At 36.5% G+C, this 14,886-nt stretch overlaps 1 pseudogene; it reads right to left on the bottom strand.

Moving 5' to 3' along the window:
- Positions 1-12,275: 12,275 nt before the first annotated feature.
- On the bottom strand, positions 12,276-13,241 carry LOC101547282 (olfactory receptor 10AG1-like; annotated as a pseudogene).
- Positions 13,242-14,886: the final 1,645 nt, after the last annotated feature.

A 14,886-nucleotide genomic window follows, 5' to 3' on the forward strand; every position in this document is an offset into this window, starting at 1 on the left:
GATGGTACAGTGAGCTAGGTGCCTGCCTTGCCCATGCTCTAGGTTTCCATTCATGGAACAAAAATATCATCATCATCATCATCATCCCATTGATGCTCAATTTTCTTGAGCAGCCTTAGTAATGTCTCCATTCGTCCTAGCTCTGAGATTTTAGAAGTCTCTCTTTACTCATACTTCCCAACAGTGCCACGTTGGACAAAATATAGTCCCCCAAACACTGTCAGGAGTTATACCTGAGCACAGAGCCAGGAGTAAGCCTATAGTATGGCCAGGTATGCCCCCAAGTCCTCAAAACCTAAAAGCTAGACATTCTCCTAAGATAAATTTCTACAATTGCTTCCTTTTCTGAGCTTGATAGGTTTTCTTAATTACTAATGAATGGAATATTAGAGACTCCACCAAGGAAAGGTAAGTTTCATTTTGTATTAATTGAAAACAAGCTCTGTTTAAATATACTCTGTACAGCAATAGAGAGCAGAGAAACCTAGTTATTTGTAACATCTTTATTGTTCATTTATGAACATTTGCTATATGCCAATTACCCTATTAGTAATTTGCATAAAATATATCACCTATGTATGCTCTTTCATAGACTTTTAAATTATGTAGACACTATTGTTATTCATTATTTTTTGTATAAAGATGCAGAAGTAGTGAGGTTTAAAAAGAACTTACGCAAGGTTCGAAACCTAGTATGTGACCCAGAAGACTTCAAACTTGACAGTGTATTCCAGACAACACACTCTTAATAAGAATTCAATGGCTTCATGGTTTACTCAATGGGAAATGTTATTTTATAATATCTTGAATAGTTAATAAAATAATATAAAACTCTTTACATCAAGAATAGATTCATGTTTGTTTTATCTGGTTTCTGTTTCTGAGCCATACCTGGTGGTGCTCAGGGCTTACTTCTGACTCTGTGCTCAGGGATCACTCCTGGTGGAGCTTGGGGACCACATGGGGTGCCAGAGAATTAACCTGAATTGACCGAGTGCAAATCATACGCTCTACTCATTGCACTGTCTTTCTGACCCTTGTATTGATTTTGAACCTCAGCTACTATTAGAAATGAAAGACTATGTACAAGAGGTCTTTTTATTTGCTGCCAGTCTCAAAGGTCTTATATTGCAATTGGCACTTTTTTTTTGGAACAAAGGAAATAATCATTTTAATATGTATTCAGAAACACACTGCAAAAACTGGAGGGAAAGTTCAATCTATTACATGTATGATTTACCTGTAGCCATGTAGGAATCCAAACTCTATTCTTGGAAACTTATGTCCCCTAAGCACCACCAAGATTGACTGCAAGCACTGTGATTCCAAATGCTAAATCTACTGTAGTTCCGGAATATCTCTGAGTATTTGCTGAAAATCAAAATAATAATAATACACTAAAATTAAAATAATCATAATAAAATAATTATTTCTTATCCTTTATTATTATGGATAAACTAGCATGACATATCTACAAATAATATAATCTTATGTAGCAGATCTACAGTTTTAATTATCAGGTAACAAATTCAGCTATTATTTTTTTTCTTTGCCTTATACCTCATTTAAATACGCAGTAAATATTAGAGAAAGAAACTCACACTGCATTCACCGAGGGGACATCATCTTGCCAAACATGCTGCATTTTAAACATAGCAGTTTCTTTATCAAGTGGTATCAAAAAATAGCCAAGACTGTGGTTAAATTAGTGCTGCTTCAAAATTACTCTCTCAATGGAATATTGTCTGAGGCTACTAGTTGCCTGACTACAACTATTTACCTGCTTTTCTATAGTATCTTGGGAGAATTAAGCAAGTATCCTGGGAAAAGCTACCAATGACATTAATGGCCTTTCAGTTGGACTATATTTGTGTTTCAAATTTGAGGATGCTAAATTTAAATTTATTTTTTAAAAATTACAAATGTTAAGCAAGGATGTTATTTATATATGTATTTTTGATTTATTGGAGTGATATTGACTTGAAAGAACATTAATATTTATGTTTGTTATACCATGCCCAACATTGAAGTGCTGATATTCTGAATTTTTCTCTCATCCTCAGTAATATTTGCTATTTTCTGCATTTTTTGAGAATTAAGACACTGATTTTTGTCAATAAATAGTTGAACATATTTTAATATTACTCTGAGCAACTTGCATGCTTACTTTTGGAAAACATCTATTTGGAAAACATCTATTTAAACATCTATTTTATTTTGGAAAACATCTATTTGATAATTTTTAAAAATTGAGTTGTTTAGGTTTTCTTGTTGCCTGTATTGTTATCGAGTTGTAAAACTATCTTCTAATTTGGAGATATTAACTTCTTATTGGGTATATGAATGATGTTTCCCATTTTGTAGGTTTTTTTGTTGCATTTTTTGATGTTTACTTTTGACTTGTCACACTTATTGTGTATGTGTATCTGCTATTGTGTATGTGCTTTTGAGATACAAAAAACAATAATTGTTGAAAGAAATATTATTGTCCTCCCCTTCTATCTTCTGCTAGTAGATTTATTGTTTTAAATCTTATGTCTGTATCTAATTCAATTAGAGTTGACTTTTGAGTACAGTCTAACAGAATGCCAATTTCAGTCTTTTAAATATATCTGTCCAGTTATCCCAACACCACTTATTAAAGAATAATTTTTCCTTATTAAATAATTGTCTACCTTGTCAAATACACACAATAGGCATGGATTTATTTCTATCTCTTGATTCTACCCAATTAGCATATGTAAATTAATTCATCATATGCTTTATTGCTACAACTCTATAGTATCATTTACAATAAGGAAGTGGTGTGTTGCTATAACTTTGGTCTTATTGCTTGAGTTAATTTACTACACTTGTGTTTTATATTGCTGATAAATAATCAAACCTAATATATCTAATTATTTTTTCTTTAAAACACATGAATTATGACTCTCAAAATAAGAATCACTACAGTTTCAGTTGGTGATGGTACTTTTTTCTTTACTACATTTAGTAATACAAGGATGCAACATACAGACATTTGTTCATTTACTGCATTATGCACCTGACCATTTGTTTTGTTTTGTTTTGTGAGAGGCATAACCCGAGGTTCTCAGTGTTACTCCTGATCTCCTGATAGGGCTTGTTTGACCATGTGGGATGCCAGGGATAGAACCAAGGTTGGCCACATGCAGGGCAAAATCCCTGTTGGTTGATCTATGGTGTATAACATCAGAACAACATTTGAATTGAGAAAAACTGTAGCCTGTCATGCCATAAAGATCCCTGCATGGGTACTGGTGTAAATGAAAAAAAGATCTAGGCAATTGAATCACAGTACATCCTTTAAGAAGGATGAGTGAATTTGAGCAAGAAAAGGTTCACAGGTTATAACATACATACTAATGATTAACTCTTGGATAGAGTTTTATCTTGGTGACTTGAGTATTAGTTTCAAGTTTCTCAAGAAGGTGTCTGTCAGTCTTTAACCCAATGTCTGATTTTGCTGTTGTTATTTTTTGGGGGGGTATGGTGGAGAGGGACTTTTATGGCTTTTTAGATCACACCCAGCAATTCTCAGGGGTTACTCCAGGTCCTGATTCAGCACTCAGGAGTTACTCCTGACAGTGCTCAAGGAATGCCGAGTATCAAACCAGGATCAGCCACATGCAAGACAAACATCCTGCCAGCTGTACTATCGCTCTGGCCCCAGCTGCTGTTATTCTTTAAGTTTAGACCACACACAATGATGTCAGGACATATTCTTGGACTCTGTGCTCAGGGGTTATTCCTGATGTATTAAGAGACCATATGAGTTGTCAGGTAACCAACCAAGGTCTGGCATGATCAAGATAAGTGCCTTAATACCTGCACTATTTCTCTAAACTCCTACAGTATTTGTTTATATCAAATACATCATGTATTTTTTAACAGATCAATAGTAAATAATAGGTCATACAAATTTTTCAGCCTTATTTTCAGGGTAAAATGTAATCGTAGGCAGTGTTCTTGGGGAACTGAGATGGGAGAACATTTGGCGGTGCCCAGCCTACCTAAATGGGATCTCAGAATGTGCAGCTGCTCAGTACTCCTATGACCTTTCCTGAAGAGCCTGGGGGGCATTGGGAGGGCTCCTGGGCTATATCTGGAAAAGCTTGAGCATCCACCTGATCCTGGGTATTAGGAATGAACTAGGGTTCCATGCTACAATTACCACTGAACTATATCTACCACTGTATATCATTGCATTTCTGATGGGACAAATAAAACCTAATTAAACATTGCACTTTGGAAACCAATCATGGGCAATTGATTATTTAAAAATATAATGTTTTCTTATCAATATGCTCCTATTTTCATGAGCCCTTATTAGTTTTCTCTGTTGGACACTACTATTAGAGAATAAAATGATACCATCACAAAAAATAAATTAATCTCATCAATGGTTTATTAATTAGTTGTGCTTTTTTATTAATTCATCAGTTTTAGTATTCAGATGATAGTGATGAACTGTAGGATAACATTGGTTTGTCCTTTCTGCCTTGACACAGGAAGCTTAGGTTTACTGGGTTACACCCATCACAGTGCTACCATTCCTTTGTGTTTATTAGTAATCTCTTTCTTTGTGCTCTGTTGACTTGCTTTTCTCTTCTCCTTAAGTTCTTTGCATAAGTCAGAGCAATGCCCTCTTATGTATAGACATAGGAAGACAGTTAGTGCTATGCTTTTATAACTTGGGAATTAATTGATTACAAATGATAATTCACTCCAGGGCATCTGTTCTCTCCACCTAATCCTTAGTAGCCCTTACTTCCTAGCACACCAAAAGCAGGGTCCCAACGAGGAATTGGATGGACCCAGGGCAAGCTGTGTTACCCTGGCATCAAAATGGGCCTGGCCGAAGTGCCATAATACTTAAGTTGTTAAGAGCATGGTAATGGACAAATTCTGTCATGATCCAAGAAGCAACAAATGGATAAGGACCCTGCTAGGTTTACGAAAGATTAATCTAGCCTGAGTACTTTAGATCTATAGAGAAATGTCCTCAGGAGAGCCACCCTACAAGCTCAATGTATCTCTTACAGTGTCCATACAAAATAACTAATATTGAGAACTAGAATTAAGATGTCAATTAAGATGTTAATTAATTTATTGGACTAAGGAGAAGAGGGACACCCCTTGGTGATATTTCCACCCTTAAGCCTGATTGGCAGTCAGGAAGGGCTTGTGATATGTTGATGTGCTACCCCCAATGCTGGGGAGTTGGGGAGAGAAAAGAGAGACCAGGGCAGCAAGATAGAGCGTGGAAAAACTGACAAAGGGGACAGAGGGAGAAGAATATAGGGGAAGAATGCAGGAGCAGGCATGTGGAGAGAAGAGAAAGCAAGGCTGCTAAAGGGAGCATGGAGAGATGAGCAGGAAAGACAGGAGGAGATAGTAATGAGGGGCAGTGTGAGACTAGGATGCGGGGCTCAGTGAGACTGGAACAGATGTGTGGGGACAATGGGAAAAACTGCAACTGATCATCAACCAGCTTGGTCTGATTGTCTCCTCTTTGTCCACACATGGCATGGGCTGCCCCGGAGTGGGAGAGTGGCCCAAGTCCAACGAATAGTATTACTCCACTTTCCAGCTAAATAAATCTTCCAATGTTACATTATCTTGTAAGAATACCTGTTTCATTGTTATAAATTAACCAATGACACTGGCACAAAGTAGATGCAAACATAGTTAACAAATATTTTATTGATTTTATTTGTTCTACAACATAATTTTAAATATACTTTCAAGTGATTGAGGGGTTTTGACCTAAACTGAATAGCTGAATTTTTTACCGGGTCCTAACCTTATTATTCTGGCCACTGCAAAATCTTTAACTTCTTTAACCAATATTCATCTACGTTTAAACAACTCGGGGAGTACTGTTCTATCTTTTGTCCAAAATATTCCAAGACTAAGAAGAAATGGTGCAAAGACATATGCAATTCTTTTACAGTGGGATTAAAATTACAAAATTTAAAACTGAAAGTCAAGTGCAAAGCTTTGTGCTAGACAATATAAAGTAATGTCCTACTCAATGTCACAAATTGTGTCTAAGTATAACAGAAATTGACAGAAATTTTACTTTATGAAACTGCATATTCTTTCTATATTTATTTCATGTGTTTTTAAATTACCAAGTACAAAGGTAAGCATTTTAATAAAGTTATACATTTTTAAATGTTTTATTTGACACATTAGGGATTTGAATATCACTTCATGCGTATAATGATGTTCTAACTCTATGCCCTCCACCAGAGTGTTCCCCCGACTGTGTTTTACATTTATTATTGTTATGTAGATTACAAATTCTTAAATAAATTCTTAAATAAATAAAGTACTTGTCTTTCTTATTTTTATGCATAAAACCATTTGAAATTTATGTTCCTCATGCAATATCATTTATGCCTATTTTTGAAATGCAGTTATAATACAGGGCTCAAACTATAGGACTAAAGTACAATAAAACTTTCAAATACCTAACATTTTGACATCAATCATACTTTATAAAATGACTCTATACTGTTTTAAAATAGGGTCAGATATTATTCTCATTATACTATCAAATTAATTTCATATTGTAGCAAATATGGTCCTCTAATTTTTATTTATTGAATCACAATGAGATACATATTGGCAAAATTGTTCATGATTGCATTTCAGTAATGTAATGTTCCAATCACCAGTGTACATTTGCCATCACCAATGTGCCCTTTCTCTTCCTCCCTCCCTCCCTCTCTCCCTCCCTCCCTCCCTCCTTCTCTCTCTCTCTCTCTCTCTCTCTCTCTCTCTCTCTCTCTGTCTCTCTTCACTTTTTGGTATTATTGTTTGCAATGTAGACTCTGAAAGGTTATCATCTATCTCCCTTCACCTACTTTCAATACTCAGTTCTTGTCCAGAGTGATCATTTCTAACTATTATTGTCATATTATCCCTTCTCTATTCTAGCTGCCCTTTGCTCCAGTGGTTGGAAGCTTGTGGCAATCTTCCCACCATTGACCAGTCCTCCTGGTCCCTCTCTACTGCAGTAAAATGTTGCGTGAAATCCCTCAAGGAAAAAATATGATCAGAAGCAGATTTGAGAAAACAAATATCAGAGTGGTTATGATATTTGTTTTCAAATATCAAACAACACAAAGCGGTTACTTATGTAACTTTAAAATTTTGGGTCATGGGGCTGGAGAGATAGCACAGCGGGTAGGGCGTTTGCCTTGCACGCGGCCGACCCGGGTTCAAATCCCAGCATCCCATATGGTCCCCTGAGCACGGCCAGGGGTAATTCCTGAGTGCAGAGCCAGGAGTAACCCTTGTGCATCGCCAGGTGTGACCCAAAAAGAAAAAAAAAAAATAAAAAAAAAAAATAAAATTTTGGGTCAGGCATGTACACTGACATCAGAGGCTTCCATGAAGGACCTGATGGTACAAGCACAGATGATCAAGTAGGACATCATTGATCTGACCGGAACAAGAAGGCATCGATCACATTATGCCATTTTTGACACTGGAGAAGAAATTTTCCTCAGAACATGCAACAACATGTGTTGAAAGTACAGACAGTCATTTTAGTCCTTCTTCACTTTGACAGTCTAGTTTGTCCCTGAGATTTTATCAGCCTCTCCTTGCTCATCCTTGCTCTCCTTGCTCATCCTTCTTAATGTGGCAGTATTGGGGGCCGCTGGCACTGGAAGGGCAGTGCTGGGGGCAGGTTGTAGGTCCCGGGTTGCTGGGAGGGTTTGGAACGGTTGGTGGGGTAGGGCGCAAGCACCTTTGTGGGGCGCTGGTGACAGGAGGGGGTGTGCATCACAAACCTGAGAGAGCAAACTGGCATCACTGGAGGGGCAGCGCTGGGGGTAGTATGTCTGCAATTTTTTAGAATGCCTTTGTTATCATTGTCTGCTTCTTCCCCAATGAGTTTAATAGAATTAATCATGAAGCAAACTCCAAATTGTTTACATCTCTTCTTGACAACCTACCTTTTATTCATACATTAGTCAAATGTTCTGGGTTCCTACCCCAATGGCTGACATTATTTTATAGATATATTTCATATGGCCCATGACACTATTTATCTCTGTTAATGCTTACCATCCTTTATGGAATATTTCTCCCTAATCTCATTCTCATAGAGTATGTATTACTCTATGTATTTTCTATTTTCTGACTATTGTAGTTTCCAATATTGTCATAGACATGTGAAGATCTCAGGGAAAATTGTTATAGGCAAGGTATAAAAGTTATATTCAAAGAAAAGCACATAGTCGCAGTTTATTTCCTGTGATTATCTTTTTCATTGACATGAAGAAAGTGTTGGGCACTGTTCCTTTTCTACTCTAGAACTCTCATCATAAATGACCTGGAGTGATGGAGAAGGTAATTTAAGAAAAAAAAATATTTGGCATTTGAAAAGGAACATGATGGAAATTCTCGTGAGAAAACTAGAATCCTGGGAAGGTTGGTGCCAAGAACTTTCTGGAACACAGATCATCTGGAAGACAACCTTGGGAGGATGGCCATGACTCACATAGGTTTTGTCAAACTGATAACAATCAACCTTCAAATTTACCATTTCAAAATAAAAGGCCTGGCATTTATTTTGTAATTAAAACTCTACAAAGTTTCGATAAAGAAGGAATAACAATCATTGATTTCACTCCAAGAAGGGAATCAGCAGTAATATAAACAAAAGACAAAAGTAAAAATAAAGGCTCTCACACAGCCCAGAACTAAACCTTAGGGGCTAATTTTATTTTCGTCATGATATTTTTTCTAACTCATTTAGTTTCTATGATAAAAACCCTTCTCTAATGTGGCTTGTACCTTTGAGTTTGTCTATGTATTTATATATTTATAAAATCTACTGGGCTGAGCGATAGCACAGCGGTTGGGTGTTTGCCTTTCATGAGGCTGACCCCAGTTCGATTCCTCCGCCCCCTCTCGGAGAGCCAGGCAAGCTACAGAGAGTATCAAGCCCGTGTGGCAGAGCCTGGCAAGCTTCCTGTGCATATTGGATATTCCAAAAACAGTAACAAAAAGTAATAAGATGTTACTGGTGCCCGCTCGAACAAATCAATGAGCAACAGGATCACAGTGACAGTGATAAAATCTGCTATCCATCATTTACCTATATAGATTCTAAAATCTATTTACCTATCTAAAAATGTCTTAACATTTTAGCATTCTTTGATACTATATTATGTATTTAGTTTTCATCTTTTCCTTATTTTTTTCTGCTCAACCAGAGGCGGTATTTCAAAAATTACTGTGATATTTTAATTTTGTTATACTTTGTATAACACATTTAAACATTACCTAAATAGCTGACACCTCTGGATTTATATCCTTTCTAATGCTTTTTTATATTTATATTTTTATTTTTTATATCCTTTCTAATTTATATCCTTTCATATTTAACACCAGCAGAACAAAATTAAAAGCCTGTTTCTGTGGAATGCAGTAAAGTGAAGGGAGATGGTAATAAATGAAAAGTTTGGATTCTGTAACTAAGAAACCATAATAGATTTAGCATATTTAAATTTATCTTTAGGAAATGAAATGTGCAAATGACAAAAAGCAATCATTGTTTTGGACGAGAAATTCATTACAAAGAATAGATAAGAAATATATAACAAAGAAAGTGGATCAAGCAATCCTAAAATTCATATGGAACAACAAACATCCACGGATAGCTAAAGCAATTCTTGGGAAAAAGACAATGGGAGGCATCACCCTCCCCAACCTCAAACTTAACTACAAAGCAGTAACAATTAAAACAGCATGGTACTGGAACAAAGGCAGAGCCGTAGACCAATGGAACAGGGTGAAATATCCCTACACACAACCCCAAATGTATGATCATCTAATCTTTGATAAGGGAGCAAGAGATGTGAAGTGAAGCAAGGAAAGCCTCTTTAACAAATGGCGCTGGCACAACTGGACAACCACATGCAAAAAAATGGGCTTAGACCTTGACCTGACACCATGCACAAAAGTCAGATCAAAATGGATTAAAGACCTCAACATTAGAGCACAAACCATAAGGTACATTGAAGACAAGGTCAGCAAAACCATCCACGATATTGAAGATAAAGGTATCTTCAAAGGTGACACGGAACTAAGCAATCTAGTAAAAACAGAGATCAGCAAATGGGACTACATTAAACTAAAAAAACTTCTGCACCGCAAAAGATACAGTGACCAGAATACAAAGACTATCCACAGAATGGGAAAGGATATATACACAATACCCATCAGATAAGGGGTTGATATCAATGGTATATAAAGCACTGGTTGAACTCTACAAAAAGAAAACATCCAACCCCATCAAAAAATGGGGCAAAGAAATGAATAGAAACTTTACCAAGGAAGAAATATGAATGGCCAAAAGGCACATGAAAAAGTGCTCTACACCACTAATCATCAGAGAGATGCAGATCAAAACAACCACGAGATACCACCTCACACCACAGAGACTAGCACACATCCAAAAGAACAAAAGCAACCGCTGTTGGAGAGGATGTGGGGAGAAAGGGACCCTTCTATACTGCTGGTGGGAATGCCGACTGGTTCAGCCCTTCTGGAAAACAATATGGACAATTCTCAAAAATTAGATATTGAGCTCCCATTTGACCCAGCAATACCACTGCTGGGAATATATCCCAGAGAGGCAAAAAAAGTATAGTCGAAACGACATCTGCACTTATATGTTCATCGTAGCACTGTTTACAATAGCCAGAATCTGGAAAAAAACCAAATGCCCTAGAATGGATGACTGGTTGAGGAAACTTTGGTACATCTATACAATGGAATACTATGCAGCTGTTAGAAAAAAGGAAATAATGAATTTTGCATATAAGTGGATCGGCATGGAAGGTTTCATGCTGAGTGAAATGAGTCAGAAAGAGAGAGACAGGCATAGAAAGATTACACTCATCTGTGGTATATAGAATAACAGAGTGGGAGACTTACACCCAAGCATTGTAGAAATAAGTACCAGGAGGTTGACTCCATGGTTTGGAGGCTGGCCTCACATTCTGGGGAAAGGGCAACTCAGAGAAGGGATCACCAACTATAATGTAGTCGAAGGCCATGCGGGGGAAGGGTGATGCGGGCTGAACGTGGACTAGAGACTGAAAACAGTGGCCACTCAACACCTTTATTACAAACCACAACAGCTAATTAGAGAGAGAGAACAGAAGGGAATGCTCTGCCACAGTGGCAGGGTGGGGTGGGGGGGAGATGAGATTGGGGAGGGTGGGAGGGATGCTGGGTTTACTGGTGGTGGAGAATGGGCACTGGTGAAGGATGGGTTCCCGAACTTTGTATGAGGAAAGCATGAGCACAAAAGTGTATAAATCTGTAACTGTACCCTCTTGGTGATTCACTAATTAAAAATAAATAAATTTTAAAAAATTTAAAAAAAAGAAATATATAACAAACAACAGTATTACAAAGAATAAGTAAGCAACACCCACTGGTGGTCAGGGCTAATTCTGGCTCTGCACTCAGGCCACACTAATGGTCAGCTCAGAAGACCAAATGCCAGAGCAGGAACCCAGGTCAGACTAGAGCAAGACAAACACCGAACCCATTGTCCTATTGATGTAGCCTCAACATCACAATGAAAGTATGATCTATACTTCATGTTGTTGTTTTCCATTCTTATCTCCCTTTATATCAGCTTACCTGATACAATCATAGAATTATCAGTAATGAGTACTTGAAAAATCTTCATTAGCAGTTACTTCAATGTTATCACTAATTTTATGTAGAGTATAGTATTTTTCATACATTTGTTTTGGACAAATATTTAAAAATTGATAAAAATATTTTTAAAGAACATAATTTAAAATCTATTCTGGGATCTTAAGAGTAAGAGCACCACTAATGATTCCAAATTATTCTAAATATATCCATACGTTGGTTTGAAATTTGGGATAAGATGATTTCTTAAAACTGGCAACAGAGGTGCTGGAGCAATAGCACAGCGGGTAGGACATTTGCCTTGCACTCCGCCAACCTGGGTTTGATTCCCAGCATCCCATATGATCCCTTGAGCACTGCTAGGAGTATTTCCTGAGTGCAGAGCCAGGAGTAGCCCCTGACCCCAGTGCATTGCCGGGTGTGACCAAAAAGAAAAAAAATACTGACAACAGAATTTATTTTAAGTGAGATAAAAATGTGAGATAACTTAATTAAAACATATAATTATGAGTTTTAATTGAGTAGAAATAGAAAAATAGGTAAATGAATACAAAATTTTATGTCTTTGAGTCATTGCATTTCAATAGGAATTTCCTCAGTGCCACCAAAACATCTTTGTTTCTCAGACAATATATCAAGGGATTAAACATGGGTATGACAATGGTATATATAAGAGAAAATATCTTATCAAACTCCTTGGTGGGTCTGGATATTGGCTTTAAGTATACAATGGTGCATGATCCGAAGAATAAAATCACAAACGTGAGATGAGAAGAGCAAGTCGAGAAGGCCTTGGCTCTCCCAGTAGCTGATGGCAATTTCAGGATAGTGGAGATAATAGTCACATATGAGCCCAGTATAAGTATAAAGGGAACAGTGACAACAAGAAGCGCAATGATATAAATCAGCATCTGAGTCATAAATATGTTTCCACAGGCTCGCTGGATTACTGGTGGCACATCACAGAAGAAATGATTCAGCTGGTTTGAACCACAGAAGGACAGAGAAAACACATGATAGGTGAACCCAGAATGTACTGGAATGGGACTGACCCAACACACAGTTGCCAGTTGAAGGCACAGTCGATTGTTCATGATGAGATGGTAGAGCAAGGGGTTGCAAATGGCCACATACCTGTCATAAGCCATGACGGTGAGAATTAAACACTCGGTAGCTCCAAAGATCAGAAAGAAATACATTTGAACAGCACAGGTCACAAAGGAAATGCTTCTGTTTTGTCTATGAAGATCTGCTAATAATCTGGGAGCATTCACTGATAGATACATAACACATTTCCAAAAAAGAAAAATTGCCGAGGAAAAATACATGGGGGACTGGAGGGAAGCGTCAACCTTGGTTATTATGATGATGAGACTATTTCCCATCAAAATGGTGGTGTACATAATCAAAATCACCCCAAAAAGAAATATCTGGAGTTCAGCATCATCCGAAAAACCAAGAAGAATGAAATCTACCACAGTCGAAACGTTTTCCCATGCTGGGTGTTGTCCCGTGGGTTCCATCTATGAAAATAGTATTTGAGTTCTTTGAAGTGATGTTAAAACTCTGTGCCAGGATGCAGAATGTGACACACTAAACACATGAGTTTTAATGTGCTGACAATGGACATTTTTCCAGGTTTGTTATTTATTCTTTGTAATAAATTTCAAGTTCAATACCCTATAAGACCAAAACACAATATTGAAAAGTAACAAAGGCCTGTTACGCCATTTTCCCACCTCAAATAAAGGTTTCTGAAAAAAAATAACATAGTTTTAATATAGGGTACATTTTTAATGCACAGTACATTTTTAATGCATAGTAAATGGGACAACAGTGCTACAGTGCTAGCCATTTTATGTCGTCTCAATATTTTTAGATTTCTATATCACTCTTTTCATATATGCATGTGTCCTTCTGAAACAACATCATATGGAGAAACAGGTGCAGCAGAGCAGAACTGAATTTTCAGTGAGCTGGCTATGTTTAATGAATATATCAGTCAGTGAATCCACAGGGAATTTGTACTACACATCATAATTTATGGTAGATTAATTCTAAGTACAGGCTAAGGTCAAAGTGTGTTAAAAACCAAGGGTGCTGATGGTAAATGCTATGAGCTCATTTGTGGTCATCTCAGAGATTATAGACTGATGGTGGAGTCAGATAAACCAGGCATCCCATACAAGGTCTATGTCAAGGAAATTTCAAGGTATTGTGGGACTTCCAAACCATTTATCAGCGAATGTCTATGTACTCTTGCACTCTGTCAGCTATAATAGAAAATAGACTCTTAACATTACTTTCACTTTTCGGGGAAAGTGCATCCTAGATTAACTTTTTAATTTTAAGCATCCTATATTAATTTTTACTTTTAATGAAAAGGTAATAAAAATTTACTTCAGGTGAAAGGAGTCGGAGTCCTTATTTCCTAAAATCGTATATTTCAACTGATAGCCCTGTGATTTTGTGATGAGTGGTGTATGTATATTGGACAATGAATATCTGCAAATTATTTCCCACTGAGTGAAGCAATCATGTTCTAATTACTAAAGTACTTGTAGACAAGAGACTATGGCATTACCAGACTTAAAGTGGAAATCATTTAAGTTCTGATATCTAGAAAAGTTGAATGTTCCTTATTGAAAAATATATGCAGTAAAAATTATGTGGCTCAATGAGTTTTGAGAAGTAAATTTTCAGATTTCTGTAAATAGCCTGGCTTAAAGCTGACAGTTAAATTTCTATTAGACATGGTTATATAGTTATTATTTCATATATTTATCATCATTTAACTCTCATGTTCGATCTTCTATGATTTTTTTTATTTTAATCATCTTTGATCTGCCCCTAAAGTATATTTACCCAAAGTAGAAATAAAAAAAAAATTAACCAATTAAAAATTTGGCAATAATCTCAGATTTATTACTAAAGGTCAATGCACACAAAGTAATTGTAGTTTTCAGATTTTGAAAGGCTCAGATATTTTAGATACTTATTTATCTGTTATTAAATTTGAATCATATTCATATTTTGAGCAAATAAGGGAAACAGAAACTTCTTTAGAAAATGTAAATAAAAGTAAATATTGTTGTTTGATTTTGGGTCTATTTGATAAATAAAGCATCTTCAAAGATAGCTTTATTTCCCTACTTTCTTATCTTAACT

Source organism: Sorex araneus, chromosome 6 (assembly GCF_027595985.1).
Source record: "Sorex araneus isolate mSorAra2 chromosome 6, mSorAra2.pri, whole genome shotgun sequence".
In the NCBI taxonomy this organism is placed as follows: Eukaryota; Metazoa; Chordata; class Mammalia; order Eulipotyphla; family Soricidae; genus Sorex; species Sorex araneus.